This window comes from Coenobita brevimanus, chromosome 91 (genome assembly GCF_032717465.1).
Source record: "Coenobita brevimanus isolate Jiangsu-jjx chromosome 91, ASM3271746v2, whole genome shotgun sequence".
Lineage (NCBI taxonomy): Eukaryota > Metazoa > Arthropoda > Malacostraca > Decapoda > Coenobitidae > Coenobita > Coenobita brevimanus.
Window position 1 is genome coordinate 13,830,052 of NC_137044.1, and position 9,044 is coordinate 13,839,095.

Sequence of the window (9,044 nt, forward strand, 5' to 3'; positions counted from 1 at the left end):
TGTTGCAAGAGTGATATGCAAGAAATCTTACTTATTATATTTTTTCTTTCATCTTGCTATCTACAGACAATTTTATTTGGATTCGTATAAAGTGTTCGAAGTGGAAGGGTTAATTATAGCCCTCAAAAACCCCCTCCCTACTTAAGATTTTCCTCTTAGTTTTAATAATTTAACGACTGTCACCCTTCCTTACGATTTTTCTAAAGCATACAGGATATTATTGTTTCTCTATGTGTAATTATGCAGCCCATGTTGATATAATATAAAAAAGGCATAATCAACACAGATTATCATTGTGACACGCAAAGTAAACGACTAAAGATAATGTTACAACGCCTTCTAAGCTCACGAGAATATGATACTTAGCCGAAAACAGGGTACATGAAAAGACATATCAACCCAGTTCCGTCTGAAGTTTTTTTTCCAAACACCACTGTTAAAATCACACAGTTTTCCCCTACACAATACTTAAAATCGACCGCTTTCCCACACACCATACTTGAAATCGGCAGTTTTCCCCTACACAATACTTAAAATCGGCAGTTTTCCCCTACACAATACTTAAAATCGACAGTTTTCCCCTAAATAATACAGAGCATCACAGTCTTCCCCTACACAACACTTAAAAATGGACAGTTTTCCCCTACACCATACTTAAAATCAGAGTCTTTCCCTACACAATATTCCCTCCTATCCCCAAACATATTTCTCCAGATATTTCCCAAGAATATTTCCCCCATCTGACTCGAGCTTATCCACTTGGACGGCAATAGAAATTTTATGGGATTCTTTTTAATACTCCACTAAAAATAAAAATCCTGAGTGTTATTCCCGGAGTCTCAGATATCATCCTCGGTCGTTGGCAATGGGTTCCATAAATGTATCGTTCTGGTTTCAAAAGTTTTTATGTTTTTACCGTAACTTGAGTACGATGACGATTTATCTGGTTTCTTCTCTCTTCCCCCAGACGATTTTATTCATCCTACGAGACTGTGGATATAAATTCCATTAACCCCTTCACTGTGAAAAAAAAAACTCCCCTAAATTATAAAAAAACTCGTCTGCTAGAAAAAAAATAAAATAAAAACATCTTCCAATTGAAGGGATAAAAATAAATCAACGGCATATCAGGCGAAAATTAATTTTAACACGAGTTTTGAATTAACCTCAAAACAAGACATAATTTAATCGCACAAAGGATAAACCTAATAGAAGCTTAAAATAAACACAAAACAACTAAAATAAAACTTAACACAAACTTAAATTTAGCCTTAACACATACATAATTTAAGAGCACAATAGATAAAAATAATAAGAGCTAGAAAATGGCCTTAACAAAGCCACAATCTAATCACACCAAAGACCAAAAATTAACATCAATCCAATTCTTGTTCTGACTTCCACCAATATTCTTACTAAACTGAAAATTAACCTGAAGAAAGACATACATTAACTACACCGAAGATCAAGATTTAACCACAATAAAAACAATTCCACAAGCACCCACCGATATCATGACCAAAAAGAAAAAAAAAATCCTTATAGACAAAAATTAAACGTACCAAAGATCAAAATTTAACCACACAAAAAAAAAGAAAAAATCCACAGACACCCACCGACATCTAAAAAAAAAAAAAAAAAAAAAAAAAATCAGTCTTAACACACAAAAATTTAATCGTGCCAAAGACGAAACATTTCAGCACAATCAAACCAATTCTAACAGGGAGGGGCAGCGACATTTTACCCAGCGTAGACACGACATTCAGCTGCAGGAATTGACATTTGACTGGTGCATAAATCAAATCTCTCCAAGCGTTCCCTGATACCTGGTTATTTATGCATTAATGTGGGTTACGCGTCATCAGGAAAACATTTGAAGGTCTTGTGAATTTCTGTGAACTTTGGAATTATTAAAACTTACTTACGTATTTATGTGGCGAATGATTTATATAGAATGTGTCTGTGTATACATGTAGCGAATCATTTTATACTGAAGTTCTTTTATGTATGAATGTGGACTGCGATTCGTATATATTTTATCAGATGAATTTGTTTTTCCAGGCGTTGGGTGATGCTTTGCTGTGGCATTTACGGATCTGTGTATAATATGCTTTACATGGACGTTATCTTAGGAATTTATGCGGGTGTAGTGAGGATTTCGTTCCATGTAGCTATGAAGATACTAGTTTGTAATAAAGAAATAATTGTGTAGTTATTAGGAGGAGGAGGAGGAATCAAACGGGGAAATGGAGGAGGAGGAAGTAGAGGACGACAAACGAAAAGAAGAAAAAGATGAAGCAAGTGGAGGAGGAGGAGGAAACAAACATAAAGACGAGGAGGAGGAGAAGGACGAACGAAGAGAAGGAGAAGAAGGAAAAGGAGGAAGGGGAAGAGGAGAAGGTAGACGGCAGAAACAGGAGGAGGAGGAGGAGGAGGAGGAGGAGGAGGAGGAGGAGGAGGAGGAAGAGGGGGGACTGAACTATTGGTGTTGTGTCGCCCCGCTCGAGGTATTAATCTGTCTGAGATGTCGGCTGATGTCACGCGTATTATTATTATTCCTCTCTCTCTCTCTCTCTCTCTCTCTCTCTCTCTCTCTCTCTCTCTCTCTCTCTCTCTCTCTCTCTCTCTCTCTCTCTCTCTTTCAACACATTCATTTCTTCCTACTTTTCCTTTACATATGCACTGTTCCCCCTCTTCACATCTCTCTCTCTCTCTCTCTCTCTCTCTCTCTCTCTCTCTCTCTCTCTCACCCCAGAAGGAGAAGCCAGACTGAGGAGGACTAGATTAATCCGAGGCGCAGTGACTGACTAACTCAAGGCATACTCGGCATTCTCAACCCCCTCCCCCTCAGAGAGAGAGAGAGAGAGAGAGAGAGAGAGAGAGAGAGAGAGAGAGAATTAGGATTTTTTTTTTCACATAGAATTCTTACACGATCTTTTACTTCAATATAAACCCACATTACAGAATTCCCCACATTTTTATATTACCTTTATCTCTGCATACATTTGGAGGGAAGCAAAGCAAACTGATAATTAAATATAACACTGGCCAAGTACTTCAGCTGTACCATGAACGTGATTATTCTTTTTTTTAACAATTTTTACATATATTATGCTTGTGTTCTCAAATGTATTATATGAACTGAATGACTGATTATTGCTCAGATTGCTATACTAATACTACTCTATAACACCAACACTATCACCACTGTCCCTACTACCATCATCTCAATACGGATGCTGGTGGTGTCACTATTATCACCACCAGAACTATCACCACTCCACAATCACCACTACCACTATGAGCACCACATTAGAGGCGTGGGTGTGAATAACCATGTTCTCTGTACCAGGTGTTCCATGTCTTCCTTGATGGACAACCACATCATCACAACCAATCACACAGGTTAACCACTGGAATTCTATTAAGTCATTATTTATTCTCTTGTTAATATTAATAAGATACGTTTACCTTGCCGAATTAACAGGGTGGGGCAGAAGATGACATAGACGGGAATTCTAGGCGGTACAGGTAGTGAGAGACAAGGCTGGCAGGGAAAAGTGATGAGACAGGTAGAGGAAAAGAGATGAAGCAGGCAGGGGAAAGGAGATAAGGCAGGCTGGGGAAAAAAGATGAGGCAGGCAGGGGAAAAGAGATGAGGCAGGCAGGGGAAAAGAGATGAGGCAGGCAGGGAAAAAAAGATGAGGCAGGCAGGGGAAATGAGATGAGACAGGCCGGGGGAAAGTGATGAGGCAGGCAGGGGAAATTAGATGAGGCAGGTAGAGGAAACGAAATGAGGCAGGCAGGGGAAAGGAGATGTAGCAGGCAGGGGAAAGAAGATGTGGCAGGCAGGGGAAAGGAGGTGAGGCAGGCAGGGGAAAAGAGATGTGGCAGGCAGGGAAAGGAGATGTGGCAGGCAGAGAAAGAGAGATGAGGTAGGTTGGTACGTAGGAATAGGGAGGAGGTAGGAGGATGGAGAGATAGGTAGGGAAATTCAGGTATGGGAGGCAGACAGGTAGGAAAAAGGGAGAAAAAAGCAGGCCGATGAGGGAGTAGGTAAAGGTGAGACAGGTAAGGAGAGGCAGAGATTAGGCAGGAACAAGGTGAGAGACTGAATGGAAAAGGTAGACAGGGGAAGTGCACAGAAGAGCAACGTCAGAGAAGAGGCAGGATGTAAGAGAGAGAGAGAGAGAGAGAGAGAGAGAGAGAAGGAGGTCAAGTATCTGCAAGAGGATGAATACGACAACAAAGGACAGAAATGGAGAATACTTCAGACGGGAAAATCGTGGGAAAAATGAGATGTATGATATTTCCTCAAAGGTCCACCCACATGACAAAAGAAAAAAAAACTCATGCCAAAATAATAATCCTTTCGACAACACACAGTACGTACTGTGTGTGTGTGTGTGTGTGTGTGTGTGTGTGTGTGTGTGTGTGTGTGTGTGTGTGTGTGTGTGTGTGTGTGTGTGTGTGTGTGTGTGTGTGTGTGTGTGTGTGTGTGTGTGTGTGTGTGTGTGTGTGTGTGTGTGTGTGTGTGTGTGTGTGTGTGTGTGTGTGTGTGTGTGTGTGTGTGTGTGTGTGTGTGTGTACATTGGTCAAGTGCCTCGCGTCTGAGCATGGCAGCTGAACACCCCGAGATTAACACTGATTAAGATTCTCCACACCCAGCCTCCTTCCCACCCTCCCTCCCTTTCCTCCTCTCCCCCTCCCTTCCTCTGTCCTGTCTCGCTTCCCTCCCTCCCTCCCTTTCTCACACCCTGCTTCCTTTCCCCCTCTCCTTCCCCTCTGCTTCCTTCCTATCCCGTTCCTGCACAGCTTCCTGTGACCGGTCTCCCTTCCTTCCTTCCTTCTTTCTTTTCCTCCTTCCTGCCTCCCTTTCTTCTATCCCTCCTTCCCATGACTCACCTCTCCCTCCCTCCCTAAGCCTCGCTTCCCTTTGGCCATTCTCTCATTTTCCCCTCCTCTTCCCTTTTTTCCTTCCTGTTCCTTTCCTTCCTTCCTTTCTCCCTTCCTTTGTATTTTTTTCCTTCCTGCCATCAATATATCTTCCTTAAAATTTGTCTATACTTCCTTCTTTTTCTCCCCTTCCTTCCTTCCTTCCTCTTTCGTTTCCCCATTCCTTCCGTTCTTTCCGTGCTATTTCCTCCTATCTTCCGGTCTGACTTCCTGTTCCCAGCCTTTACATCTCCCCTCTGCCTGCCTGCCTGCCTGCCTGTCCCCTCTCTATCTTCCTGTCTATTCTTGTATGCACACAATAACACATTATCGTGCCATACAACCAAAGAATACACACGCATACACGTATACATGCACAATATGTCTTGCGCCCCCCCCCCCGCGCGCGCACACACACACGCGCGCACACACACACACACACACACACACACACACACACACACACACAGGGACTCATTCACATACATTCACAGATACGCACACACTCGTTAACGCACACATTATCCATACACATTCCTGCACAAGAATAATCACCGACAGAGGTATCCCCTGACGTACACAATTATTTCACACACACATGAACGAGCACGCACGCACGCACGCACGCACACACACACACACACACACACACACACACACACACACACACACACACACACACACACACACACACACAACTCCCTCAGAAAAGGACACAAAACAAAACGTATACACAAGATGCCACAAATACGTGTACATGTGTGCGAATGAACGTGAACGTGTGTAGCAGCAATAATCCACTCGCTCTAATTGCCACCTACCCGTCATTAACAGATAATTACAGCACTTAACACGGGATATAAAGGCCTTGGGATATTTGTGTTAATTACTTCACTTTCCCCTGTGTTGCTCGGTTTGGTTTCTCTCTCTCTCTCTCTCTCTTAATTTTTGCTACATGAAGACGATTTTATTCAGCTTGGGGTGATTTTCCGAACTGCTTTGGATTATTTTATTTTCTGATATATTTTTTTTATCATATATTATTAAGACATTTATTACACTTTTACATATTCGTTAAAAAATTCTGATTAAATTATTACGTACTTTATTTATTTTCTTCTTGTGCTGAGGTGGGATCGTCTGAGCGAGATTGGGATGAGTGAGCCCAACGGAAGAGGTGGACCGCGTTACCATTGTATGTACAGTTAAATGCCATGGCTCTCTCTCTCTCTCTCTCTCTCTCTCTCTCTCACACACACACACACACACAAACACAACTTCCCACAGGTGACCGGACGGACCTTCCCGAGTGCCATTGTTTCCCTCCTCCCCTTTCCCCTCCCTCCCATCTCTCCCTCCCCCTCTCCCCCTGTCTCTTCTCTCTCCCCTCCTCCTCCATCTCGTGTCCTCCCGTTGGTCCACCCCACCCCACCTTCTCCCTTCTCCCTCTCCCTAAGAATCTCTCTCCTCCCAATCTCTCCAAACTCTTCTCTCCCCTTGACCCTCCCCCACTCTCACATCTCTCCACTTCTCTCCCATACTACTCTCCTCCTCCTCCCTCCCTCCCTCCCCCACAATCACCCCTCTCCCCGCCCCTCCCATCTCCTTCCTCTCCCTTCACCCCACTCCTTTCCCTGTCCCTTATCTTCTCCCCATTCCTCCTACTTACCCTCTCCCTTTTTCCCCACTGCCATTCCCTTCCCGTTTGCTAATCCTTTCCCTCTTCACCCATCCTCCCTTAACTCTCTCTCTCTCTCTCTCTCTCTCTCTCTCTTTCTCAGCGCTCACTCCTATCCACTTCCCCCTCTTTACCTCCCCATGACATTTGCCCCAACCTGCTCCCCTCTCCCCCTCCCCACTCCCCCACCTCACAAGCCACCAGTCCGTGAAATCATCAGTCCATGAGATTATTCCGAGGGATAATCGTGTCTTGAATTATACCTAAAGGGTCTATAATTCTGCATAGCAAATTATTCACGCCAACTATAATATAAAGTGCAAAAGCAAATTACCAAGAAAATAATTAACCACGGAAGCAAAATTTCATGGCAACTGGAAAAAATTATCGTGAGAAATAATTATCTGTCTGGGACTTAAAGGGATAAGGGCTAAACAAAAAATTATTTGGGAAAAAGATCTTGGAAGTTAGGATCATATGAAAATTAATTGTGGAATGTATAATCTGTACCAGCAAACGTCTATGGCGGAAAAAATTGTAGAAGCGCTTATGGATAGGAAAAAAAATGTAATCTTATAAAAACGTTCAGAGCAAGAAAAAAAATCGAAAAACGTTTATGGTCAGAACAAAAAAAAAAAATCTTGTGAAAAGGCTCGCGGTGAAAAAACAAAAAAAAAGGTCTTGTAACAACGTATTTAAGGGCAATATCAGAAGTTGAAAGGGTTAAATTGATATAATACAATACACACAACGATAAGGTGCAACATTTGAAATAAACTGTCTGTGTGGCAAGCGGCCTCTTCCCCTTGGACACACACACACACACACACCCACACACCCACCCACCCACACACACACACACACACACACACACACACACACAGTATTATCTTTCCCCTTTCTCTCTCCCACTCCTCCTTCCTCCCTTTCACTTCCCCTCTTCCCTTCCATTATTCTTTCCTAATCCTCTCTCTCTCTCTCTCTCTCTCTCTCTCTCTCTCTCTCTCTCTCTCTCTCTCTCTCACCATCAGTACTCCCCTCTCCTCGTGTACCTGCAGCTATTGGGTGTAGGGAAGGGATGGCATTTCTAATTAAAATCTGCTTTAAGGCCATTTCAGACCTTTCCGCCCCTCTGCATTATTGGAACAGGCGAAGGGTATACTCTTTTCACTTTAACTTGGCCTAAAATTACCGTCCCTCCATCTTGAATGCTTTATGCAGACTTGTAACAAATAATAATAATAATAATAATAATAATAATAATAGTAATAAACACTACAATCCTTCTACTCCAGTCTAGCCTAATACTGTCAACTCTGTACCTTGCGTGATAAGCTGTAACAAAAAATTAACACCAGAATATGAATCTAGTCACGAAGAAGTGGTTTGGAAAGATGTAGAGCCGCTGCCATTTTTTTTTCTCTCCCAGTATGTGATATAGTACGAAAAAGGACGAAAATAACGGTGAAAAAACTATAAAAATAAATTAGTCATGCACTGACATTTTAATATTATGAAAATTTTGGATCACTGGAAATTAGGTGCGCTAGGGATGGCTTATATTTATTTTTTCTTTTTATACTTTTCTTTCTTTTCTTTTTATTCCGTTTATTAGATATTTTCATCAATCTCTGGGGAGACTTCGGAAATTTCAAACTTTTTTTGCATTGATACATTTACACTTGGGACAGTCTCTCTCTCTCTCTCTCTCTCTCTCTCTCTGACGTCTGACGTTTATGCTGAGCTTAGGATAAAATTTTCGACCTGGAAATATTAGATACCGGTACAGCCTTAATAAATCCCTTCGTAAACTTGCCCTCGTTCTTTTTTACTCTCAATTCCTCCATTCCCTCTTCCTCTCCTCGTCCCTCTTTCCTAACTTCCCTCCCCTCTCATTCCTCCTCCCAACCTCCCTCTCATTTCTCTTCTCCGTCTCCACTCCCCTCCTCAATTATTTGCTTCGCTTCTCCATATACACTTCCACCATCCCCACTCATCTCCCCCTCCACTCGACTCACTCCTCTCCTCCAGTCACCGCCTCCTCTTCCCTTACACCACCCTCATCTCTTCCTCTTTTCTACTTACTCTCCCCTCGCTCTCCACACTTACCCCCTTCCCTCTCCTCCCTCTCCTCACTTCCCTTCAGCATCAATCAATCATTCAACTCCGCCCCGTGCTTGTGACTCTGTTTCTCTTTCCCCATTTCCTTCCGCTTCCCACCCCATCTATTTCCCCATCTCCACGTCCACCCATCTCCCCTTTCCCTTTTTAATCTCCTCCCTTTCTCAACTCACGTTCCTATTCTATTCCCCCCTCCCTTTTATTTCCCATCCAACCAGCCCTTCCCTTTTTTCTCTCCTTCCTCTTTCCATCTCCCTTTCCTCTTCCCCTCTCGTTCCCTTCTTACACTATCTCCTTTTTCTTGCCTTTC